The 16209-nt window shown below is 49.8% G+C and overlaps 8 non-coding genes and 1 pseudogene across 8 annotated transcripts; all 9 read right to left on the bottom strand.

Annotated features, from left to right (window-relative positions):
- Positions 1 to 104: 104 nt before the first annotated feature.
- Positions 105 to 223, bottom strand: LOC126427586 (5S ribosomal RNA). The gene has a single exon (XR_007576728.1). It is a non-coding gene; the product is annotated as a 5S ribosomal RNA (ribosomal RNA).
- Positions 224 to 1249: 1026 nt separating this feature from the next.
- Positions 1250 to 1368, bottom strand: LOC126427430 (5S ribosomal RNA). The gene has a single exon (XR_007576690.1). It is a non-coding gene; the product is annotated as a 5S ribosomal RNA (ribosomal RNA).
- Positions 1369 to 2393: 1025 nt separating this feature from the next.
- On the bottom strand, positions 2394 to 2512 carry LOC126427585 (5S ribosomal RNA). Its single transcript, XR_007576727.1, has one exon. It is a non-coding gene; the product is annotated as a 5S ribosomal RNA (ribosomal RNA).
- A 1027-nt stretch (positions 2513 to 3539) lies between these two features.
- On the bottom strand, positions 3540 to 3658 carry LOC126427584 (5S ribosomal RNA). The gene has a single exon (XR_007576726.1). It is a non-coding gene; the product is annotated as a 5S ribosomal RNA (ribosomal RNA).
- A 1027-nt stretch (positions 3659 to 4685) lies between these two features.
- Positions 4686 to 4804, bottom strand: LOC126427583 (5S ribosomal RNA). Its single transcript, XR_007576725.1, has one exon. It is a non-coding gene; the product is annotated as a 5S ribosomal RNA (ribosomal RNA).
- A 1026-nt stretch (positions 4805 to 5830) lies between these two features.
- On the bottom strand, positions 5831 to 5949 carry LOC126427582 (5S ribosomal RNA). Its single transcript, XR_007576724.1, has one exon. It is a non-coding gene; the product is annotated as a 5S ribosomal RNA (ribosomal RNA).
- A 1026-nt stretch (positions 5950 to 6975) lies between these two features.
- LOC126427428 (5S ribosomal RNA) lies at positions 6976 to 7094 on the bottom strand. Its single transcript, XR_007576688.1, has one exon. It is a non-coding gene; the product is annotated as a 5S ribosomal RNA (ribosomal RNA).
- Positions 7095 to 14385: 7291 nt separating this feature from the next.
- On the bottom strand, positions 14386 to 14503 carry LOC126427469 (5S ribosomal RNA; annotated as a pseudogene).
- A 1027-nt stretch (positions 14504 to 15530) lies between these two features.
- On the bottom strand, positions 15531 to 15649 carry LOC126427574 (5S ribosomal RNA). The gene has a single exon (XR_007576717.1). It is a non-coding gene; the product is annotated as a 5S ribosomal RNA (ribosomal RNA).
- Between the last annotated feature and the right edge of the window lie 560 nt (positions 15650 to 16209).

Raw genomic sequence — 16209 nt, 5'->3', positions numbered from 1 at the left:
TATGGTCATTACAATAGATTAAAATGCTTAAGCAAGAATCTTTGTCACAACAGAACGGTGGTATGGAAAGAGGGCGGTATAAAAAAAAAAAGTAAATGAAAGGGAGCCAACAGCACGTGATGTTCCCAGGTGGTCACCCATCCAAGTACTAACCACGCCCGATGTTGCTTAACTTCGGTGATCGGACGAGAACCGGTGTATTCAACATGGTATGGCCGTTGGCGCCCATGTAATGTAGGCGCATGGCAGAATTCGCATTCGGTTCTTATCCCAACACACACAAAATCATACTTTTCGGTCGAAAGCAGCCGCATTTTTTTTTACTGACAATTCGTCACGCTAGCGCGAACGCAATCCTGAGATCCAAAACTTATGAGCCGGAAGTACGCGCGTCGTGTATTTTTTTTTTTGGAGATTTATAAATTTATTTATTAACATTACATCGTTACAAGCTAACAACTTTACAACATAAAACACGAACAGAATTGTAATTGTAAGCACTTCCTTCCGCAATCCGACGTGCCAGCAGAGCGACAGCCGAATTAGCGCGCGCCGCCGTGTGTGTGAGACGCGCAGCTTCTCGTTGCACCTCCTGTCATCCGCTTGGCGCGTGCAGCCTTCGACACTCGCGGAAGACGCATCTTGTCCCTGGTGTCCAGCGCAGGAGGGCTGGCGCGCGGCCGACCGGCGTAAGGCCTGTGCGGGGTGTGGCAGAGTCTTGTTGGAGGGCGCCACTGCTGGCAATGTGAGCTTCCTCGCCTCGCCTCGCCTCGCCTCGCCTCAGACGAGGTGTTTGCGTAATTTGCAGTGCATTCGCACCTTTCCTATCCCTGTCCCTGTCCCCGTCCCGACTTGTCCCGACTTTGCTCGACTGCCGCTCGCTGCCGCTCGGGTCGTGGCCCATATAACAGCGCAAGCACAAGAAACGTCTGCAGGAGATGACGAGACGAGACGAGTCGACTAAGGAATAAATTTATAATTACATATCGAAGTAGGAATTGTACACCGCTACACAACAACAGGCGCTGACGTATTTCAGAACACATCTGCCGATTCGTACTGTTTTGTCGTTTTCAAAGACTTCCTGGCGAACTTGGTTAGCACATTCTCCCTCAAACTGAGATATTTACTGCAATTTCGCACCTTATGGTCATTACAATAGATTAAAATGCTTAAGCAAGAATCTTTGTCACAACAGAACGGTGGTATGGAAAGAGGGCGGTATAAAAAAAAAAAGTAAATGAAAGGGAGCCAACAGCACGTAATGTTCCCAGGTGGTCACCCATCCAAGTACTAACCACGCCCGATGTTGCTTAACTTCGGTGATCGGACGAGAACCGGTGTATTCAACATGGTATGGCCGTTGGCGCCCATGTAATGTAGGCGCATGGCAGAATTCGCATTCGGTTCTTATCCCAACACACACAAAATCATACTTTTCGGTCGAAAGCAGCCGCATTTTTTTTTACTGACAATTCGTCACGCTAGCGCGAACGCAATCCTGAGACCCAAAACTTATGAGCCGGAAGTACGCGCGTCGTGTATTTTTTTTTTGGAGATTTATAAATTTATTTATTAACATTACATCGTTACAAGCTAACAACTTTACAACATAAAACACGAACAGAATTGTAATTGTAAGCACTTCCTTCCGCAATCCGACGTGCCAGCAGAGCGACAGCCGAATTAGCGCGCGCCGCCGTGTGTGTGAGACGCGCAGCTTCTCGTTGCACCTCCTGTCATCCGCTTGGCGCGTGCAGCCTTCGACACTCGCGGAAGACGCATCTTGTCCCTGGTGTCCAGCGCAGGAGGGCTGGCGCGCGGCCGACCGGCGTAAGGCCTGTGCGGGGTGTGGCAGAGTCTTGTTGGAGGGCGCCACTGCTGGCAATGTGAGCTTCCTCGCCTCGCCTCGCCTCGCCTCGCCTCAGACGAGGTGTTTGCGTAATTTGCAGTGCATTCGCACCTTTCCTATCCCTGTCCCTGTCCCCGTCCCGACTTGTCCCGACTTTGCTCGACTGCCGCTCGCTGCCGCTCGGGTCGTGGCCCATATAACAGCGCAAGCACAAGAAACGTCTGCAGGAGATGACGAGACGAGACGAGTCGACTAAGGAATAAATTTATAATTACATATCGAAGTAGGAATTGTACACCGCTACACAACAACAGGCGCTGACGTATTTCAGAACACATCTGCCGATTCGTACTGTTTTGTCGTTTTCAAAGACTTCCTGGCGAACTTGGTTAGCACATTCTCCCTCAAACTGAGATATTTACTGCAATTTCGCACCTTATGGTCATTACAATAGATTAAAATGCTTAAGCAAGAATCTTTGTCACAACAGAACGGTGGTATGGAAAGAGGGCGGTATAAAAAAAAAAAGTAAATGAAAGGGAGCCAACAGCACGTGATGTTCCCAGGTGGTCACCCATCCAAGTACTAACCACGCCCGATGTTGCTTAACTTCGGTGATCGGACGAGAACCGGTGTATTCAACATGGTATGGCCGTTGGCGCCCATGTAATGTAGGCGCATGGCAGAATTCGCATTCGGTTCTTATCCCAACACACACAAAATCATACTTTTCGGTCGAAAGCAGCCGCATTTTTTTTTACTGACAATTCGTCACGCTAGCGCGAACGCAATCCTGAGATCCAAAACTTATGAGCCGGAAGTACGCGCGTCGTGTATTTTTTTTTTTTGGAGATTTATAAATTTATTTATTAACATTACATCGTTACAAGCTAACAACTTTACAACATAAAACACGAACAGAATTGTAATTGTAAGCACTTCCTTCCGCAATCCGACGTGCCAGCAGAGCGACAGCCGAATTAGCGCGCGCCGCCGTGTGTGTGAGACGCGCAGCTTCTCGTTGCACCTCCTGTCATCCGCTTGGCGCGTGCAGCCTTCGACACTCGCGGAAGACGCATCTTGTCCCTGGTGTCCAGCGCAGGAGGGCTGGCGCGCGGCCGACCGGCGTAAGGCCTGTGCGGGGTGTGGCAGAGTCTTGTTGGAGGGCGCCACTGCTGGCAATGTGAGCTTCCTCGCCTCGCCTCGCCTCGCCTCGCCTCAGACGAGGTGTTTGCGTAATTTGCAGTGCATTCGCACCTTTCCTATCCCTGTCCCTGTCCCCGTCCCGACTTGTCCCGACTTTGCTCGACTGCCGCTCGCTGCCGCTCGGGTCGTGGCCCATATAACAGCGCAAGCACAAGAAACGTCTGCAGGAGATGACGAGACGAGACGAGTCGACTAAGGAATAAATTTATAATTACATATCGAAGTAGGAATTGTACACCGCTACACAACAACAGGCGCTGACGTATTTCAGAACACATCTGCCGATTCGTACTGTTTTGTCGTTTTCAAAGACTTCCTGGCGAACTTGGTTAGCACATTCTCCCTCAAACTGAGATATTTACTGCAATTTCGCACCTTATGGTCATTACAATAGATTAAAATGCTTAAGCAAGAATCTTTGTCACAACAGAACGGTGGTATGGAAAGAGGGCGGTATAAAAAAAAAAAGTAAATGAAAGGGAGCCAACAGCACGTGATGTTCCCAGGTGGTCACCCATCCAAGTACTAACCACGCCCGATGTTGCTTAACTTCGGTGATCGGACGAGAACCGGTGTATTCAACATGGTATGGCCGTTGGCGCCCATGTAATGTAGGCGCATGGCAGAATTCGCATTCGGTTCTTATCCCAACACACACAAAATCATACTTTTCGGTCGAAAGCAGCCGCATTTTTTTTTACTGACAATTCGTCACGCTAGCGCGAACGCAATCCTGAGATCCAAAACTTATGAGCCGGAAGTACGCGCGTCGTGTATTTTTTTTTTTTGGAGATTTATAAATTTATTTATTAACATTACATCGTTACAAGCTAACAACTTTACAACATAAAACACGAACAGAATTGTAATTGTAAGCACTTCCTTCCGCAATCCGACGTGCCAGCAGAGCGACAGCCGAATTAGCGCGCGCCGCCGTGTGTGTGAGACGCGCAGCTTCTCGTTGCACCTCCTGTCATCCGCTTGGCGCGTGCAGCCTTCGACACTCGCGGAAGACGCATCTTGTCCCTGGTGTCCAGCGCAGGAGGGCTGGCGCGCGGCCGACCGGCGTAAGGCCTGTGCGGGGTGTGGCAGAGTCTTGTTGGAGGGCGCCACTGCTGGCAATGTGAGCTTCCTCGCCTCGCCTCGCCTCGCCTCGCCTCAGACGAGGTGTTTGCGTAATTTGCAGTGCATTCGCACCTTTCCTATCCCTGTCCCTGTCCCCGTCCCGACTTGTCCCGACTTTGCTCGACTGCCGCTCGCTGCCGCTCGGGTCGTGGCCCATATAACAGCGCAAGCACAAGAAACGTCTGCAGGAGATGACGAGACGAGACGAGTCGACTAAGGAATAAATTTATAATTACATATCGAAGTAGGAATTGTACACCGCTACACAACAACAGGCGCTGACGTATTTCAGAACACATCTGCCGATTCGTACTGTTTTGTCGTTTTCAAAGACTTCCTGGCGAACTTGGTTAGCACATTCTCCCTCAAACTGAGATATTTACTGCAATTTCGCACCTTATGGTCATTACAATAGATTAAAATGCTTAAGCAAGAATCTTTGTCACAACAGAACGGTGGTATGGAAAGAGGGCGGTATAAAAAAAAAAAGTAAATGAAAGGGAGCCAACAGCACGTGATGTTCCCAGGTGGTCACCCATCCAAGTACTAACCACGCCCGATGTTGCTTAACTTCGGTGATCGGACGAGAACCGGTGTATTCAACATGGTATGGCCGTTGGCGCCCATGTAATGTAGGCGCATGGCAGAATTCGCATTCGGTTCTTATCCCAACACACACAAAATCATACTTTTCGGTCGAAAGCAGCCGCATTTTTTTTTACTGACAATTCGTCACGCTAGCGCGAACGCAATCCTGAGATCCAAAACTTATGAGCCGGAAGTACGCGCGTCGTGTATTTTTTTTTTTGGAGATTTATAAATTTATTTATTAACATTACATCGTTACAAGCTAACAACTTTACAACATAAAACACGAACAGAATTGTAATTGTAAGCACTTCCTTCCGCAATCCGACGTGCCAGCAGAGCGACAGCCGAATTAGCGCGCGCCGCCGTGTGTGTGAGACGCGCAGCTTCTCGTTGCACCTCCTGTCATCCGCTTGGCGCGTGCAGCCTTCGACACTCGCGGAAGACGCATCTTGTCCCTGGTGTCCAGCGCAGGAGGGCTGGCGCGCGGCCGACCGGCGTAAGGCCTGTGCGGGGTGTGGCAGAGTCTTGTTGGAGGGCGCCACTGCTGGCAATGTGAGCTTCCTCGCCTCGCCTCGCCTCGCCTCGCCTCAGACGAGGTGTTTGCGTAATTTGCAGTGCATTCGCACCTTTCCTATCCCTGTCCCTGTCCCCGTCCCGACTTGTCCCGACTTTGCTCGACTGCCGCTCGCTGCCGCTCGGGTCGTGGCCCATATAACAGCGCAAGCACAAGAAACGTCTGCAGGAGATGACGAGACGAGACGAGTCGACTAAGGAATAAATTTATAATTACATATCGAAGTAGGAATTGTACACCGCTACACAACAACAGGCGCTGACGTATTTCAGAACACATCTGCCGATTCGTACTGTTTTGTCGTTTTCAAAGACTTCCTGGCGAACTTGGTTAGCACATTCTCCCTCAAACTGAGATATTTACTGCAATTTCGCACCTTATGGTCATTACAATAGATTAAAATGCTTAAGCAAGAATCTTTGTCACAACAGAACGGTGGTATGGAAAGAGGGCGGTATAAAAAAAAAAAGTAAATGAAAGGGAGCCAACAGCACGTGATGTTCCCAGGTGGTCACCCATCCAAGTACTAACCACGCCCGATGTTGCTTAACTTCGGTGATCGGACGAGAACCGGTGTATTCAACATGGTATGGCCGTTGGCGCCCATGTAATGTAGGCGCATGGCAGAATTCGCATTCGGTTCTTATCCCAACACACACAAAATCATACTTTTCGGTCGAAAGCAGCCGCATTTTTTTTTACTGACAATTCGTCACGCTAGCGCGAACGCAATCCTGAGATCCAAAACTTATGAGCCGGAAGTACGCGCGTCGTGTATTTTTTTTTTTGGAGATTTATAAATTTATTTATTAACATTACATCGTTACAAGCTAACAACTTTACAACATAAAACACGAACAGAATTGTAATTGTAAGCACTTCCTTCCGCAATCCGACGTGCCAGCAGAGCGACAGCCGAATTAGCGCGCGCCGCCGTGTGTGTGAGACGCGCAGCTTCTCGTTGCACCTCCTGTCATCCGCTTGGCGCGTGCAGCCTTCGACACTCGCGGAAGACGCATCTTGTCCCTGGTGTCCAGCGCAGGAGGGCTGGCGCGCGGCCGACCGGCGTAAGGCCTGTGCGGGGTGTGGCAGAGTCTTGTTGGAGGGCGCCACTGCTGGCAATGTGAGCTTCCTCGCCTCGCCTCGCCTCGCCTCGCCTCAGACGAGGTGTTTGCGTAATTTGCAGTGCATTCGCACCTTTCCTATCCCTGTCCCTGTCCCCGTCCCGACTTGTCCCGACTTTGCTCGACTGCCGCTCGCTGCCGCTCGGGTCGTGGCCCATATAACAGCGCAAGCACAAGAAACGTCTGCAGGAGATGACGAGACGAGACGAGTCGACTAAGGAATAAATTTATAATTACATATCGAAGTAGGAATTGTACACCGCTACACAACAACAGGCGCTGACGTATTTCAGAACACATCTGCCGATTCGTACTGTTTTGTCGTTTTCAAAGACTTCCTGGCGAACTTGGTTAGCACATTCTCCCTCAAACTGAGATATTTACTGCAATTTCGCACCTTATGGTCATTACAATAGATTAAAATGCTTAAGCAAGAATCTTTGTCACAACAGAACGGTGGTATGGAAAGAGGGCGGTATAAAAAAAAAAAGTAAATGAAAGGGAGCCAACAGCACGTAATGTTCCCAGGTGGTCACCCATCCAAGTACTAACCACGCCCGATGTTGCTTAACTTCGGTGATCGGACGAGAACCGGTGTATTCAACATGGTATGGCCGTTGGCGCCCATGTAATGTAGGCGCATGGCAGAATTCGCATTCGGTTCTTATCCCAACACACACAAAATCATACTTTTCGGTCGAAAGCAGCCGCATTTTTTTTTACTGACAATTCGTCACGCTAGCGCGAACGCAATCCTGAGATCCAAAACTTATGAGCCGGAAGTACGCGCGTCGTGTATTTTTTTTTTTGGAGATTTATAAATTTATTTATTAACATTACATCGTTACAAGCTAACAACTTTACAACATAAAACACGAACAGAATTGTAATTGTAAGCACTTCCTTCCGCAATCCGACGTGCCAGCAGAGCGACAGCCGAATTAGCGCGCGCCGCCGTGTGTGTGAGACGCGCAGCTTCTCGTTGCACCTCCTGTCATCCGCTTGGCGCGTGCAGCCTTCGACACTCGCGGAAGACGCATCTTGTCCCTGGTGTCCAGCGCAGGAGGGCTGGCGCGCGGCCGACCGGCGTAAGGCCTGTGCGGGGTGTGGCAGAGTCTTGTTGGAGGGCGCCACTGCTGGCAATGTGAGCTTCCTCGCCTCGCCTCGCCTCGCCTCGCCTCAGACGAGGTGTTTGCGTAATTTGCAGTGCATTCGCACCTTTCCTATCCCTGTCCCTGTCCCCGTCCCGACTTGTCCCGACTTTGCTCGACTGCCGCTCGCTGCCGCTCGGGTCGTGGCCCATATAACAGCGCAAGCACAAGAAACGTCTGCAGGAGATGACGAGACGAGACGAGTCGACTAAGGAATAAATTTATAATTACATATCGAAGTAGGAATTGTACACCGCTACACAACAACAGGCGCTGACGTATTTCAGAACACATCTGCCGATTCGTACTGTTTTGTCGTTTTCAAAGACTTCCTGGCGAACTTGGTTAGCACATTCTCCCTCAAACTGAGATATTTACTGCAATTTCGCACCTTATGGTCATTACAATAGATTAAAATGCTTAAGCAAGAATCTTTGTCACAACAGAACGGTGGTATGGAAAGAGGGCGGTATAAAAAAAAAAAGTAAATGAAAGGGAGCCAACAGCACGTTTTTTTTTTTTTTTTTTTTTTTTCTTTTTTTTTTTTTTTTTTTTTTTGTTTCGGGCCTCCCAACTCCCCTTATAGCCCGGCCTTTTCGCTCTCCACAATACGCCTTCGCCGGCGAGCTTCTCAGCTATAAAACGATGCTGTTGGTCGTGCAGTACGATGAACGAAGAGGGGGCGTAACAGGTGCTCCTTCGCGCTGGTCGCAGATGGTATGCGCCGGATGGATCCGGAAAGGGTCCCCGTCGGATGACGGAGGGACGGCACGTCCAGCGAAGGGGAGGGCAAGACTTAACAACTTTGAAAAGGAGGAAAAAATAAGGAAAAAAATAAACGGAAAAGTTCGTCCATAGATCGGCGGTAAAAAAAAAATCTATCGACCAAATGTGGGGGGAAAAAAAACGAGGAAGAAGAGCTTCGCTCAAAAGAACAAAGCGCAAACCCGCGTGAAAAGTAAATAAGGCCTGGGAGGTCCCTCTAACAAAGTATAGAAAACAAAGGAAAGTAACAAATCCGTTGTTAAAAGCAAGCGGTCGGGCAATGAGCGCGGTAGGCAGCTGGCGGCAAGGAGGGCAGGGGTCAAGGAACCTGAGGCCTGGCCACAGTGCCGCCCCCACACCCGCCGTCACTCATATCGACCTTAAAACAAACCATAATGCGGGACACCGGCGTGAAATTCCACACCGACAAAAGTTCAAAGAGTGGCGAGCACAGACACGTGACGAGACTTGAGAGTACTCAACAATAAGTGAAATGAAAATAAGGAGAAAAACAGAGAAAAAAACGCAAAACAGTCACCACTACGACTGAGAACTGAAACAGCAGCAAAATTCCCGTCACGCGACAAACTGGGAAAAAACGAATAATGAAATTAAGAAAACTGACGCACATGGCAAAACAGAAAATATGGCAAGAACGCCCAGAAAAAACGAAAAGACTTCTGATTTCGTTCGGTGATCAAGGGACGTCAAGTGTCGTTCCAGAAAATTTGAAAAAGTCGCAGTAACGCATATTCATGCCGTGTCGCTCAAAAGCAAGTGAAGAGATAAGAGAAAACAAAACGTCGATGCTACGCAGGTACGGAAAGCCGTGCAAAAGCATGCGCCAGTGCGACCTGCAAAAAATTAGCAAAATTTCGCCGATAGTGTGGCGATGCCTGAATCTGAAGATGTTGGGTCCATAGATAGGTGAGAAAGTCCAGATCGGTAGACAACTTGAGGGAGAAGAGAGCAAACACCGTGTGGCCAAAGATCCACACCGTGGCATTTCGCTTCGTGGTGGGGTAAACGACACACTGCGGAATTAAGACAGCATCCACTGTAACAGTGCGAGTGTCCACCCTCTGAATCAAACGAATCATGTCCCTGGCGACTTCCCAAACACGGCGGAAGCGGTCACACGCAAAGCGGTGTTCAATAGTGTCGTCGGCAGTACACACGTCACACTCACCAGACGGGATGAGATTTATAGAATAAAGTTTGGAGTTGGTAGGGATGGTGCGATGCACCACCTTGTACCACACCGCGTGGACGGAAGCCGGGAGAACGTCATTGGCGAGGTTTTTCCACACTGCCACCCAGTTGCAGCGTGGCAACCGATACTCCCACTTGCAGCGAACGGGAGGTCCGCGGAAAGCCGTGCAGACAGCGCTAACCGTGTGGACGGAGATGTCACAGAGCGCCAGGTAACTATTATCAAGAAAGTAGCGGCGCACATAAGAAAGGTAGAACGGGATGTGCGACACAGAAACAGGGGCCACTTCAGAAAGAGGACGGTAACGATTAAAAACAAACGCAGTGGGACCGCAGGGAGCTTTCTGAATAACAGCAGTAGTTCGCTTCCAAAAAAGGGCCGCACATTTGGCGGAAAAATCAACTAGTCCTAAACCGCCATCGGACAGGTCCAAGGTGCAGACAGCATGCGATACCTTAAAAATCTCCCCCCTCCATAAAAACCAGTAAACCGCCTGTTGGATGGCGCGCCCCAACTGCTTGGGGACCGGGAGAATCTGCGCAAGGTACCATGCTCGCGCCAAGATATTGACATTTATCAAATGCACCTTATCCCGAAGGGCCACATTCCGGACCGCATAGATCCTAGCAACCGCACGAATCCGATACAGCGTAGGCCGCCAATTCAAGGCTGCCATCTGCTGTGGGTTCGAAGATAGAAGTATCCCAAGAACGGTAGGCTGCTGCTGGACACAAAACCAGTCCCTATGCAGGGTACGTGCGCGGGCGGTGAGCGGCAATAGCACAGTTTTCCGGGGATTGATAACCGCCCCCGTAGCCTTTCCAAAGTTGTGCAAAACAACATGCAACCTGTCAACGTCGTCGATATGTTCAATAAATACGCCAAGGTCATCAGCATATGCGCGACAAACCAATCTGGTAGTCCCCATCTGAATGCCGCGACAGTCCTGACTAATAGAACGGAGGAGGGGATCCAGCGCAATGGCAAAAAGCGCCATGGAAAGTGGACACCCCTGCCGCACGGAACGACCCACACGGAAAGCAGGAGTGAGACGACCATTGACACATATACGGGAAGTAGCAGGTTGCAACAAATGCGTCACGAATCGGGTAAATATATAACCAAACCCCATGCGTACCATAACCCGACGCAAATAAAAATGACTAATGCGGTCAAAGGCATTTTTAAAGTCAACTAATAAAATCGCCGCTGTCCGGAGCCGAGCACTTTTCACATATCCTATACAGTCTCTGTAAGCAAGGATAGCGTCAAAGATATTCCGATCTCGGACCGCACATGTTTGCTGATCACTAAGTACGGTCGGCAAGACGTTTTTAAGTCGCTGAGCGACGCAGCGCGTAACGATCTTGTAGTCAGCATTTAATAAAGTAATCGGACGGACAGCATCGATATGAGGTACAGCACGGGATTTGGGAACAAGCGTCACAACCCCCTCCACAAAAGCAGTTGGTACAGTCACACCATTGCGAATATCGTTCGCTAAATCCACTAAAATCTCACTTAAAAGGGGAAAAAATTTCGAATAAAATTCCGCAGGAATCCCATCGGGACCCGGAGACTTCCCTTTGGGACTCCGCCGAACGGCGTCGAAAACTTCATCAGACGTATAGGCGTCATTTAAAAGATGCCTGTCCGGGCGAGTTAAAACATGTGGAACAACCCGCAAGAAATCTCGCAACGTATCGGAATCAACGTCAACATCACGGAAAAGCGATGCAAAATGTTCGAAGATATCGTTTTCAATGTCTGACTGTACAGAAGTCCGACCGCCGTTCCGCAACTGCCAAACAGTAATGCGCAAACGTTCGCGGCGTTTGCGTTCCCGATTTAAATGATAAATGGACAGAGGTTCCCCAGCAACAAAACCTGCAGGCTGACTGCGGACGGTCACCCCATCACTAGCGGCACGCAGGTCAATTAAAAGCTGAGCTTGAAATCGCTTCAGAGTGGGCAACAAATCGGGCCGTGACGCCACTCGCAACGCCAAATCGCGTAAACAATCCTGGCGGAAGCGAGCCGTCGCCCGACGCCAGCGTGCCGCCTCACGGCTATAATCGATTAAAAAGTTGCGAATCGCCGGCTTAGCGATCGCAACCCACCACTCAATGGTGCTACTATGACCGCCGCGAGTCCGCACCAACCTCTGCCACATACGGTTAAAACTAGTCACAAAATGGTCGTCATTAAGTAAACTACAATTAAACTTCCACAAATTAGTACGACGAGGAACACACAAACGAGGTAATAAAAGACGACAGGAATAGCTGGAGTGGTCGGAAAATATGACAGGAGTCACGTCAGCAGTACAAATACGGGCAGACAACTGCCTAGACACATAAATGCGATCGAGACGGCTACGCCCCGCACCGTAAAAATATGTGAAATAAGTAAAATCGGGGTGTAAAACACGCCACGTGTCGAGCAAATGAAAACTAGTGACCAAAGCACCCAGTTCGTGGCATTTGTTCGGACGCGGCTCCTGATCTCTGTCGTCTAAAACACAATTAAAATCACCCCCGACGATTAAAGTATCGACATTCCTAGATAAAAGCTGACATAAATCCCTACCATAAAATTCAGCCCTGGCCGGTTTAACATTTCCCGACGGAGCGTACACATTCACAAACACAATGCCAAAAATGGTACAGGCAACAGCACGACCGGTCGGTAAAATGTCAACATTAGAAACAGGTAAGCCAGAACGTACTAAAATTGCAGTGCCCGTATCAGAATCAGGCGCAACATTGTCAATCACAATAAAATCAGTAAAATCGTTCAAATATAAAAGCGCTTCACAAGTCACCTCCTGTAAAAAGGCAACGTGACAGTGATTATCATACAAAAAATCTTTAAGAAGCATTGCTTTCTGCGGATTTCGCAGCTTATTAAGATTTACCGTTAAAATGTTCCACTGGCTACAATCGGGAAACATATATACTTAAAACACAGGGAAAAAACAAGAACAGAAAAACATGAAAACGCGTAAAACACAATAAAACATACCAACGTGCGCGGAGGGGGAAGGACATACAAAGAGTCGCACTAATGGGAATCACCTGCCTCAACATCCTCCGACCATGCCCGTGATTGACTAGGAGGGGGGGGCGGAGGCGGTGGGGTCCCGGAAACTGTGACGGGATCCCCTGCGACGGAATGCTCCACAGCGGGCATTGCGACATCAGAAGATAAGGCCGGCACCAAATCGTGGGTGGAAGGGGGGGCACGACGATGGTGCGAATCTTCGGCCTTTCGTTTTGTTGGTAAGGGTGGGGGCGTCACAGACACAGGCGGATCTACCGCCATGTCGGAATCGGCAGCGAAAAACGGTTGACTCAAGAATGTTTTTAGGTGTTGAACCGTGATATCACGTTGCTGCGTGGCAGTTACAACAGCACCCTCCGGCTGGGTGCGGGAAGATGTCTGCTTTTTCGCCTGGCGCCTGCCGCCCCCTCCCTGAGACGGGCGCTGGCCGAGATCGGCCCCGGAGCGCGCAGCCGGCTGTCGGGAGGTCGGTTGACCAACCGACTGAGCGTGAGGGGGGGCAGGAGAACGCGCCACCGGAGACGGACTCCGATTTTTGGCCGAAACACCACGCGTATCGAAAGAAGCAGAACTACTGGCACTACGCAAACGCGGTGTGCCAGAAGCCCGAGCAACATTCCGGTCTCTACGGGGTTTAGGCGCAGTAAAAGCCTCACTGTCAACAACAACATCACCGGCAGCAGAGACACTGTCGGGGACAGGAGTTGGAACAACCGCCGATTTATCGGGTTCCGCAACCGGGACAGGATGCGGAACAACGGCCGACAGCGGTACGGATTCCGGTGAAACATCGTCCACTATCGGTTTTTTAGTAATAGGTACAGTTGTCGCATCCGCAACCAAAGAGGGCTCAACAGTAGGTACAGAAACAAAGTCACTATCGGGAACAGACGTATCCATGGCGTCAGCGGCGGTCGGCACAGGGGGGGCGGCGGCGAGCTGCACACGTGCGGGGGGGGCGGAACCTAAACTCGTCGCAGCAACAGAGGCAAAACTAGGCCCACCTAACACATCCACACGTGGCAACTGAACAGGCGGCCTACGTTTAGGGCAGTTTTGTCGGTAATGACCGACAGCACCACAAAAAGAGCACGTCTGAGGTTGACCACTATATGTTATGAAAGCACGATGGCCGTTAACTAGCAAGAAGGACGGAATATGCTGTCGTACGACCATCTTAACACTCCTCACGCCATTTTCAACTTGAAAAACATAGGCGGAGGACCACTTTTCTTTAGTAACAGATAGCACGGTCCCGTACGGCCGCAAATGACGAGATATTGTGTCATTGCGAATTTCAAAAGGCAAGTTGAACACACGAACATTTCGAAGGCCAAACCCACCATGAGAAATATTCACGTTACTAATGCGACCGTCTAAATGTCTAAATTTACGGACGCCATCATTAACATTGACTACAGTATCACATAATTCCGGAGTTTTCAACTTCAAAAACACAGAATTAATAAAAGTGTCAAACTGAACACCAAGAACGTCATCGGTCGATAAACACAATTCCTCGAGTATCCAACGATGAATTTCGAAAGCGGACGGTTTGCCGACGGAACTATCGAATTCACATTGTACGTTATTTTCACGCTCTTCACTAGCATCATAGAAACTTTCCATTACTTACGGACTTGATGAAATGTAGCCGCGAGGCAGAGAAGACAGACGGCACACGAGGCGCCGCCGACCAAGTCGCACACGGAAGTACTGCTCGCTCGGCACCGAGGTGTTGCCAGGCGGGCAGCCAGCCAAGTACTAACCACGCCCGATGTTGCTTAACTTCGGTGATCGGACGAGAACCGGTGTACTCAACATGGTATGGCCGTTGGCGCCCATATAATGTAGGCGCATTGCAGAATTCGCATTCGGTTCTTATCCCAACACACACAAAATCATACTTTTCGGTCGAAAGCAGCCGCATTCTTTTTTATTGACAATTCGTCACGTTAGCGCGAACGCAATCCTGAGATCCAAAACTTATGAGCCGGAAGGACGCGCTTCGTGTATTTTTTTTTTTTTTTTTGGAGATTTATGAATTTATTTATTAACATTACATCGTTACAAGCTAACAACTGTACAACATAAAACACGAACAGAATTGTAATTGTAAGCACTTCCTTCCGCAATCCGACGTGCCAGCAGAGCGACTGCCGAATTAGCGGGCGCGCCGCCGTGTGTGTGAGACGCGCAGCTTCTCGTTGCACCTCCTGTCATCCGCTTGGCGCGTGCAGCCTTCGACACTCGCGGAAGACGCATCTTGTTCCTGGTGTCCAGCGCAGGAGGGCTGGCGCGCGGCCGACCGGCGTAAGGCCTGTGCGGGGTGTGGCAGTGTCTTGTTGGAGGGCGCCACTGCTGGCGATGTGAGCTTCCTCGCCTCGCCCCGCCTCGCCTCGCCTCAGACGAGGTGTTTGCGTAATTTGCAGTGCATTCGCACCATTCCTGTCTCTGTCCCCGTCCCGACTTGTCCCGACTTTGCTCGACTGCCGCTCGCTGCCGCTCGGGTCGTGGCCCATATAACAGCGCAAGCACAAGAAACGTCTGCAGGAGATGACGAGACGAGACGAGTCGACTAAGGAATAAATTTATAATTACATATCGACGTAGGAATTGTACACCGCTACACAACAACAGGCGCTGACGTATTTCAGAACACATCTGCCGATTCGTACTGTTTTGTCGTTTTCAAAGACTTCCTGGCGAACTTGGTTAGCACATTCTCCCTCAAACTGAGATATTTACTGCAATTTCGCACCTTATGGTCATTACAGTAGATTAAAATGCTTAAGCAAGAATCTTTGTCACAACAGAACGGTGGTATGGAAAGAGGGCGGTATAAAAAAAAAAGTAAATGAAAGGGAGCCAACAGCACGTGGTGTTCCCAGGTGGTCACCCATCCAAGTACTAACCACGCCCGATGTTGTTTAACTTCGGTGATCGGACGAGAACCGGTGTATTCAACATGGTATGGCCGTTGGCGCCCATATAATGTAGGCGCATGGAAGAATTCGCATTCGGTTCTTATCCCAACACACACAAAATCATACTTTTCGGTCGAAAGCAGCCGCATTTTTTTTATTGACAATTCGTCACGTTAGCGCGAACGCAATCCTGAGATCCAAAACTTATGAGCCGGAAGGACGCGCTTCGTGTATTTTTTTTTTTTTTTTGGAGATTTATGAATTTATTTATTAACATTACATCGTTACAAGCTAACAACTGTACAACATAAAACACGAACAGAATTGTAATTGTAAGCACTTCCTTCCGCAATCCGACGTGCCAGCAGAGCGACTGCCGAATTAGCGGGCGCGCCGCCGTGTGTGTGAGACGCGCAGCTTCTCGTTGCACCTCCTGTCATCCGCTTGGCGCGTGCAGCCTTCGACACTCGCGGAAGACGCATCTTGTTCCTGGTGTCCAGCGCAGGAGGGCTGGCGCGCGGCCGACCGGCGTAAGGCCTGTGCGGGGTGTGGCAGTGTCTTGTTGGAGGGCGCCACTGCTGGCGATGTGAGCTTCCTCGCCTCGCCCCGCCTCGCCTC

The sequence above is a fragment of the Schistocerca serialis genome, chromosome 11 (assembly GCF_023864345.2).
Source record: "Schistocerca serialis cubense isolate TAMUIC-IGC-003099 chromosome 11, iqSchSeri2.2, whole genome shotgun sequence".
Lineage (NCBI taxonomy): Eukaryota > Metazoa > Arthropoda > Insecta > Orthoptera > Acrididae > Schistocerca > Schistocerca serialis.
The sequence above is the reverse complement of the archived record's forward strand: the minus strand, read 5'-3'. Positions and strand labels throughout refer to the sequence as shown.